General features: G+C 39.0%; 1 long non-coding RNA gene across 1 annotated transcript in view; it reads left to right on the forward strand.

The window, feature by feature from the left end:
- Window positions 1-2,262, forward strand: part of LOC138946018 (uncharacterized) — a 39,307-nt gene extending 37,045 nt beyond the window's left edge. Inside the window, exon 2 of the long non-coding RNA XR_011449168.1 lies at window positions 2,068-2,262. This is a non-coding gene — a long non-coding RNA (uncharacterized lncRNA). The remainder of the gene's footprint in view (window positions 1-2,067) is intronic.
- Window positions 2,263-7,972: the final 5,710 nt, after the last annotated feature.

Raw genomic sequence — 7,972 nt, forward strand, 5'->3', positions numbered from 1 at the left:
AGATTGATTTTTTTGTCATGGGAATCCCCGTTATCAAGTATTTATAGAAGCTGCTTAATTTCTGTTCTAGCACGGTTGTTGTTGTTGTTAATGGGGGTCAGGTGTGTGTTCGTATCTCTGTGTGTGTGTGTGTGTGTGTGTGTGTGTGTGTGTGTGTGTGTGTCAGGTGTATGTCTGTGTGTGTGTGTGTGTGTGTATGTGTGTGTGTGTGTGTGTGTGTGTGTGTGTGTGTGTGTGTGTGTGTGTGTGTGTGTGCATGCCTTCGACTATGTCCCATCAGATTGTGGTTGACTCGAGGGACAATTAAAGGCAGAGTAAGCCTCCCGTAAACCATCACAGATACGGTCAGGCTTTTACACACAGTACAAACACCCTTTCATTTAAACACTCACCAATTGAGAACATCCTAGGTGCCCTCCGTAAAGAGCGAACAATTTTCAAAGAATTTATTTTTGCGTGGTTTATCTTACCCCTGAGCCATCGTGAACCCGTGTGATCCAGTTTTCCCTTTTCACAATGCAGTCGTCAGTTAGTCATTTGAATGCGACTCGACGTGAGCTTATCTACAATAGCACGTTTTTTATGCACGAAACAACGGCTGTGGTTCACAAGAACTCTAGCGATGGCTTTTGACTGTTGAGAGGAACGGCGATTTGCACTGATAAACCGTCGTCTGCTACGACCCTTGCGTGACCCTGCTTCCGGGCTTTTCTTTTTTTAAACTTTCACAACTTCGAATTGTTCTGATCTTGTCTTGATGAAAAACGATTTCTTTTATGATTAAAGAATGTTTGTGTAACAAGCTGTCAATTTATTATTTAGATTTTAAAAGTTAGGTCTAGCGCAAAAACGAGGCGCCGTTGTTGTTAACGGAACAAGTCTACGAAAATAAATTCTTGGAAAATGTCTCACGCTCGACGGTGAGCGTTCAAATGGAAGTATGCTTGTACTGTATTTAGACGCTCGGGGAGCTCTGTGATGGTTCACGGAAGGCTTACTGTGCCTTTAAATGGCCCAGTATAGTCTTTTGCTCCCAGGCAGAAACCTGGAAACCTTGCAGAAGTCTTCTTTTAGAGGCACATGCAGTCTTTCCCGTGAAATGGTAGGCCAAATCTCGTACGTTGTTACATGGATAAAAACAAAGAACACACGTTCCATCCACTGTTGTACGCTATTTGTGCTGCCTGCTACTAGTGTCTTTAAAGACATCAGTTAATAAAAGCAAAGTCCATTCTGTTTTCTGGTATGTGTCCAACTGAGTGGACGGTTGGCGTCATCTGAGACGATGATCCGTTTACCTGGGAGGGACTGTGCCTTTAAGGCTGAAGTCTCCCCCGAGTGCCGCAGGACGAACATTGGAAACTATGGGTATCTTCCCCAATTGGTGGCTCCTTAAGAAAATATGCATTTGCCTAACACAATGAGTGAAATAATGTAGCACATTTTTTTTTCTCGAATTCAAAAACAGATAAGCTGCTAGCGTTCCAAAATCCAGAATGAAAAAATCAAAACAAGAAAGGTTACTAACTGGAATATGCTTTATTTTGACAAATTATATCGATCCCCAAAACGTTATATTTTCTTTTCACTTATTTCAAGTTATTTAGTGGTTATTATACCCCCCGCGGGTTAGGGGGAGTCCCATATTGGTTGGGACTAGAAAGAATTTACCCGATGCTAACCAGCATGTCGTAAGAGGCGACTAACGGTTCTGTTTCTTCTCTTCTTTTGTCTTATTTCTGCCTTACCAGTCCTTTCACCTATATTTCCTTCCAAGAAAACTCTCCCTACTATTCCCTGCAGTTTTCCAATTCTTTTCTTGTTGTCTTATTTCTACCTGACTGGATCCATCACCTTTATTTCACTTACCAAAAGTCTTCTTTTCCACATCCTTATTTCTCTGCACCCCGCATGTCGTATGAGGCGACTAACGGATTCTGTTTCTCCTTTAACCCTTGTTAAGTGGTTCTTGTATAGAATATAGTCAATGTTTGTAAAGATTTTAGTCAAGCAGTATGTAAGAAATGTTTAGTCCTTTGTACTGGAAACTTGCATTCTCCCAGTAAGGTCATATATTGTACTACGTTGCAAGCCCCTGGAGCAATTTTTTGATTAGTGCTTTTGTGAACAAGAAACACTTAGCAAGTGGCTCTATCCCATCTCCCCCCTTTCCCCTATCCCATCTCCCCCCTTTCCCTCGTCGCGATATAACCTTCGTGGTTGAAAACGACGTTAAACACCAAATAAAGAAAGAAAAGAAAGTGGTTATTATTGAGCAACGTCTGACACTCCATATTGAGTTTTAGACAATATTTAGAAATCAGCGCGCAATGCCCTCCTTATCATTTTAATGTTCGCCTTAGCAGTTCTTCAACTTTCAGAAAAGTTTTTTTATTTTTTTAATTTTATTTTTTTTAATTTTTGTTGAAATGCCACGTCATTTTTATTTACTTTTCACTCAGGGTTAGACTAAAAGCATGGTTTATGTAGGGGTAATAGAAGCATCACAGTTCGACACTAAGCGCGTTGAGGAGTACCCAGTTATTTTTTTTAATGAGATTTTAATTAGAAATGTTTTTGTTTTTCAAATTTCTTGCTTGACATTAATTTCAAAAATGGGTACACAGTTTTTGTTTTTCGTAATTGCATCTGCGTTGAGTTCGATTTTATCTATCCATTAGTCTTTTTCGCGTGTGATCATTTGATTGTTGTTTGTTAACATTGTCACAGTGAGTCGATTCACGAAGGCCTAAGCCTTTTTCTTGTGTCGCAAAGAATATGTAGTCCGTCACGCGACGCCACTGTCGTTTCTCAAAAACTAGGTTAGCAAGGCCATGACGGCTCTACTCAGGCCAGGTAACACAATCCATTCACGTGCGCTCTCGGCATTATTCTTGCCGTGGAATGTCGGAGTTGCTGTGTTCAGAATGAACCAGTTAGCAAGGTAAGACGTTTGTGAAATACGAGTGTCTTCTCATTATTTGTTCAACTGCCAGCTGACTTGAATGTCCGATTATTTTAGCACAAAGCTTATCAGTTGAAGAGCCATGAACAAGTCGATGCGAAACGTTGGCTGTTGCGCACGATTCTCGACACAGAAAAGTCAGACATAACAAAATGTGTGCACGCAGTGCAGTTGGGACTAGCGTTTTCTTCTTCCTGGAAAGAGATATTCTCTTCTTTTTACATTTAGTCAAGTTTTTTGTTCTTTGATCCAGGTGTGTGTACATTTATATAGCGTTCAATAATACTGCAAGTATTGTTTTAGACAAAATGTTGCTGCTAACTGTGTATAGACAACCACAGCCTAGGATTTCGGTTTATAATTATGTTCACCATCGATTGCGTTTCGTCTGTCCGCGTATCTATGCTAAAAATAGCAAGTCGATCTTTACGATCAGCGATTTCAAAAGGTTTAGTCGGCCTGATATTTAAAGATCAACACTGAAAACCCGGGATCGGTCATTATTGAGACTGTGAGGCTTTGCTAGCCAAAACCCGAAGACCGAGACGGGTGGCGCCGGTCTCCGCAAAGCATACATGTATCTAACAAAGGGCCGATTTTCGTTAATTATGAGCACATTTTTACATCAACATGATATTTCTATATATTTTGGGATTCAGGAAAATATATATGATAAAACGCAGTCCTTTTTGAATCTGTTATTATGCGGGGATGTAGCTCAGTCGGTAGCGCGCTGGACTGTGATTTCAGTGTATCCACTGAGTTGGTCGCTGTCAGCGTGAGTTCGTCCCCACGTTCAGCGAGAGATTTATTTCTCAGAGTCAACTTTGTGTGCAGACTCTCCTCGGTGTCTGAACACCCCAGTGTGTACACGCAAGCACAAGACCAAGTGCGCACGAAAAAGATCCTGTAATCCATGTCAGAGTTCGGTGGGTTATAGAAACACGAAAGTACCCAGCATGCTTCCTCCGAAAACGGCGTATGGCTGCCTAAATGGCGGGGTAAAAAACGGTCATACACGTAAAATTCCACTCGTGCAAAAAACACGAGTGTACGTGGGAGTTTCAGCCCACGAACGCAGAAGAAGAAGAAGAATCTGTTATTAAAGTTTCATTTTTCTTAAAACATTTAATGACCAAATTAAAATTTTGAATGTTAAGCTGAAAGGCAAATTCGATAGTCTAGCTGCACTTGGTCAAAGATTGTTTGACTAAATTTGTTGCAATCCATTTGATTGCAATTTGAGGTCATCATAGTAGGCCTACATTTTATTTGAAGATGTCATAAAAGAAATTGATCAAATAATCTTCAAATTTGGACGCTGCCTCGTGCAACATTTTTGTCCTTAACAAACACACAGCTAATACTTGACACATACTTGGAGAAAAGATCAAGAATAAAATGATATCCTTGGCCTTTGATTTCAGACTATTCCATGAAGTGATGGCTGGAAGGGGATAGTGATGACGAAAAGGCATCCAATACTTTAGTCAATATTAGAAACAGTCTGCATATTGGGAGTGACAATAGACACTTCAAATTAGATTTGACCTTTCTTGCGCACAACTGTATACTGCTCTTGTAATGTAAGTTCAAGAACGTCAACCATGAAAATAGTTATTGTTTTTGTTTTTCGTTCACAGTGAGTATCTTCGATGGGTCGAGTCGGTCCATTTTTGCATAACTGCGAACACTTTGGAGTGGTTTTGCTGAATATTCGGACATCGGTAATATTTCAAATATCTGGGTGCAGGGTCAAGGTCACAAAAACTGATGTTTTTATATATCTGCAAGTTTTGTTATTTTGTACCAACAATGATTTATGAATAATCGAATGTTAATCTACGAATATGAATCTGGTGAATGCTTTTTAGTCAACCATAAAATTCCTTTTTTTCCCCCTTTTTTTGTTTTTTTTGTTTTGTTTTTTTAAACATTACCATGCTTTCTTTCACAGAGGAGAAGTTTCAGTAACAGGTTTATTAAGAGGTTTCGTTCTAATATTTGGTTGTTGTTATTGGTGTTGAATTTTGCAATGCACATCATTGTGGGGCTTTTATTTCATAAACATCACGTTCACACACAGATAAACACATATATACATATATACATATCCATAACACACATTTGTATAAGAATTATACCAGTAGAATTGCACATAAACTAAATGAACAGTGAAAGGAGGGTAGGAGAGCGAGAGAAGAAGAGGAAGGTGACAGATAGGAGAGAGGGAGGGGTGGGGGGTGGGGGGGATAATGCGCTAACATCTCAATGAATACATTTTTTAAATAACGATACACAAGACCGTCATTATCAAACATAGTTATTTCTGACCAAATCTAATGATTAATTTTGAAACAAAGGTAGGTATAATTTCAAATCACTATAACATTGGTTGGGGACATTGTGTTGGTAAAATTCGATACAAGATCCTAAACTGAAGCCATCTTCACATCTTTGTATCCACAGTCGTATTAATCACTTTAAAAAAAACAACAACCTGTTTTTCTGTCTACATCAAAGTTCATTCTCTGTGACCATTTTTCTATGCAAACGGGTGAATAATCATTAAACACAAATTTAGTATATAAACTCTTAATATTTGTTTTCAAAACATATGTCCATACCAAACACTCATCCAAACAAAATTCTGTTTCAAAAAGGACCGGTAGAGCTTGTTGATAGCGCTTAACCCCATGGACAACACCTTCAAACAAAATGTAACTAACATAAACATTGAGATATTGTGCTTTAAAATCTTCATGTGACAAATAACCATTTGGACCCACAAAGTGTCCAATCGGAATAATTCCATTATAAATCCAATTCTGAATACAAACAACCTTTTTATCTCTTAAAATCTTGACATTGTAGTGCAACGGCTCTGACAAAAAATAAGTAAAACTCTGAGATATACACTTATTACACAATTTCTTATAATGTTTAAAAACGTCAAACCAAAAGGGATTATTCACTATCTCCATTAAACATGTTGGCAAATTCAACACCTCTTTCTTTAATAACTCGACAAGATGGACACATTGCAGGCAAAATATTTGTAATGTTTCTATCATAAAATAAAATTATCTTCATCCAGGTCAATTTCATTACTGCCAAATAATTAAAAATATCCACTATCTTCAGTCCGCCATCTTCATATATATATGACTAAACTGCTAATATTCGTTTAATGTTATCTGGTTTCTGATCCCATAAAAAAAAGCAACATTCAAATCCACAAGAAAATCCTTGAGCGGGTCTGGTAAATTCATAAATAGGTGTGTGACTCTAGATAACACCGTGGTTTTAATTACCGTAACTTTACCAAAGGGAGTCAAATTTCTTCATGAGCAGGAATTTGACATTTTGCGGATTTCAATTTACCTATTTTCATAATGTAACTGTACATTTTCATTAACATTCCCAGAGGATATAGGAATTTATAACCCGAGTTCCAAACATCTTTTAACAGATAATTATGTACCTAATGGTATATTTGTTCTGAAGAGTATGCCACCGTTCAGTATAAAATAGAGTTTGTATGAAATGTTCTCAAGAAGAAATACATCGAAGTAGACATTTCTAAAACAAAACCTGGAGGAACACGGCTTCGGCATCTCTATTTTGTTTAAAAATGTAAAGTACCTTTAATATGATACTAGTCAACTCTTCGATCAAAATATTTTGTTTAATTCGTAGATATGACGAGTGTGGACCAGTTACTGTGGTGGATTTGTTTTCCCTAGCCCTTGCAACTCCCCGCATCAAAATGCTGATTGTCATCTTTCTTCTGGTTTCAAATGTGTGTGTGTGCCATAAAAAAAACCAAAAACATTACTCATCGAGTCTATTTTAAGCAAACGACAACAAATCGTGTGTGCAAATGGAAATACCTCTAGCTTTTAGACATTACAATATGGCGTTCCACACGATTCTCTTCTTTGTCCAATTTTGATTTTATATACTTCTTCGACTAACCATTACACAAATCTGTGTTATTCCTTTGCAGATAATACGATCATTTATACATTCCAGCCATAGAGATTTTGATATCAAATCTTCTTTAGGAGAGCATCAGTCAAATGGACAGAACTAAACCCTATGTCATTCAATATCGATGAAACATAATACATATTAATAACGAGTCCAAAGTGCCCAAAAATTTGATATCAAAATTAAAGCAAAAGAAAAACAAAACAAGAACGCTGAGGCGTGATTAACCATCAGTCAAGCGAATCCACGCTGAAATACGTCCGCTTTCCTTTCACCTACCCAACACACACACACACACGCACGCACACGCAGACACGGACACAGAAACACCTGCCGCGACACACACACTGACACACAGACACACACAGATGCACAGCCAGACACACAGACACACACACACACACACACACACACACACACACACACACACACACACACACACACACACACACGTTGAAATACGTCCGCTTTCCTTTCACCTACCCAACACACACACACACACACGCACGCACACGCAGACACGGACGCACACACAGAAACACCTGCACACAGACACAGACACACAAACACACAAACACACACAGACACACAAACACACACACACACACATACACACACACACACACACACACACACACACACACACACACACACACACATACACACCCTGGGGAGACAGTCCGATCGTCGCCGAAGACAAAGACTTAATAATATTGGATGGGGAAAAAAATGAAACAGAAACTGTTGAGTTGACAGACTATCGGACAGCCCATAATTTCAAAAAGTTCTCCTTTTGCAGGTTGGTGATGGTGGTCTGTTGGCGGGGCGGGTCCAACAACCTGCCGTGAACGTCCTGTGTTGCGAAATGCTCGGAACGCAGTCCAGTCATGACATTGTTGATTCACTGAACCTGCTGAACTGAAACAAAAGTTTCATGCACGCGCGGCATGTTGATTAGAATTCACAATGGCTGAAACTAATGCCCTTGCTTCTGGAGTGTCCCGCGCCTCGACT

The sequence above is a fragment of the Littorina saxatilis genome, linkage group LG13 (assembly GCF_037325665.1).
Source record: "Littorina saxatilis isolate snail1 linkage group LG13, US_GU_Lsax_2.0, whole genome shotgun sequence".
Lineage (NCBI taxonomy): Eukaryota > Metazoa > Mollusca > Gastropoda > Littorinimorpha > Littorinidae > Littorina > Littorina saxatilis.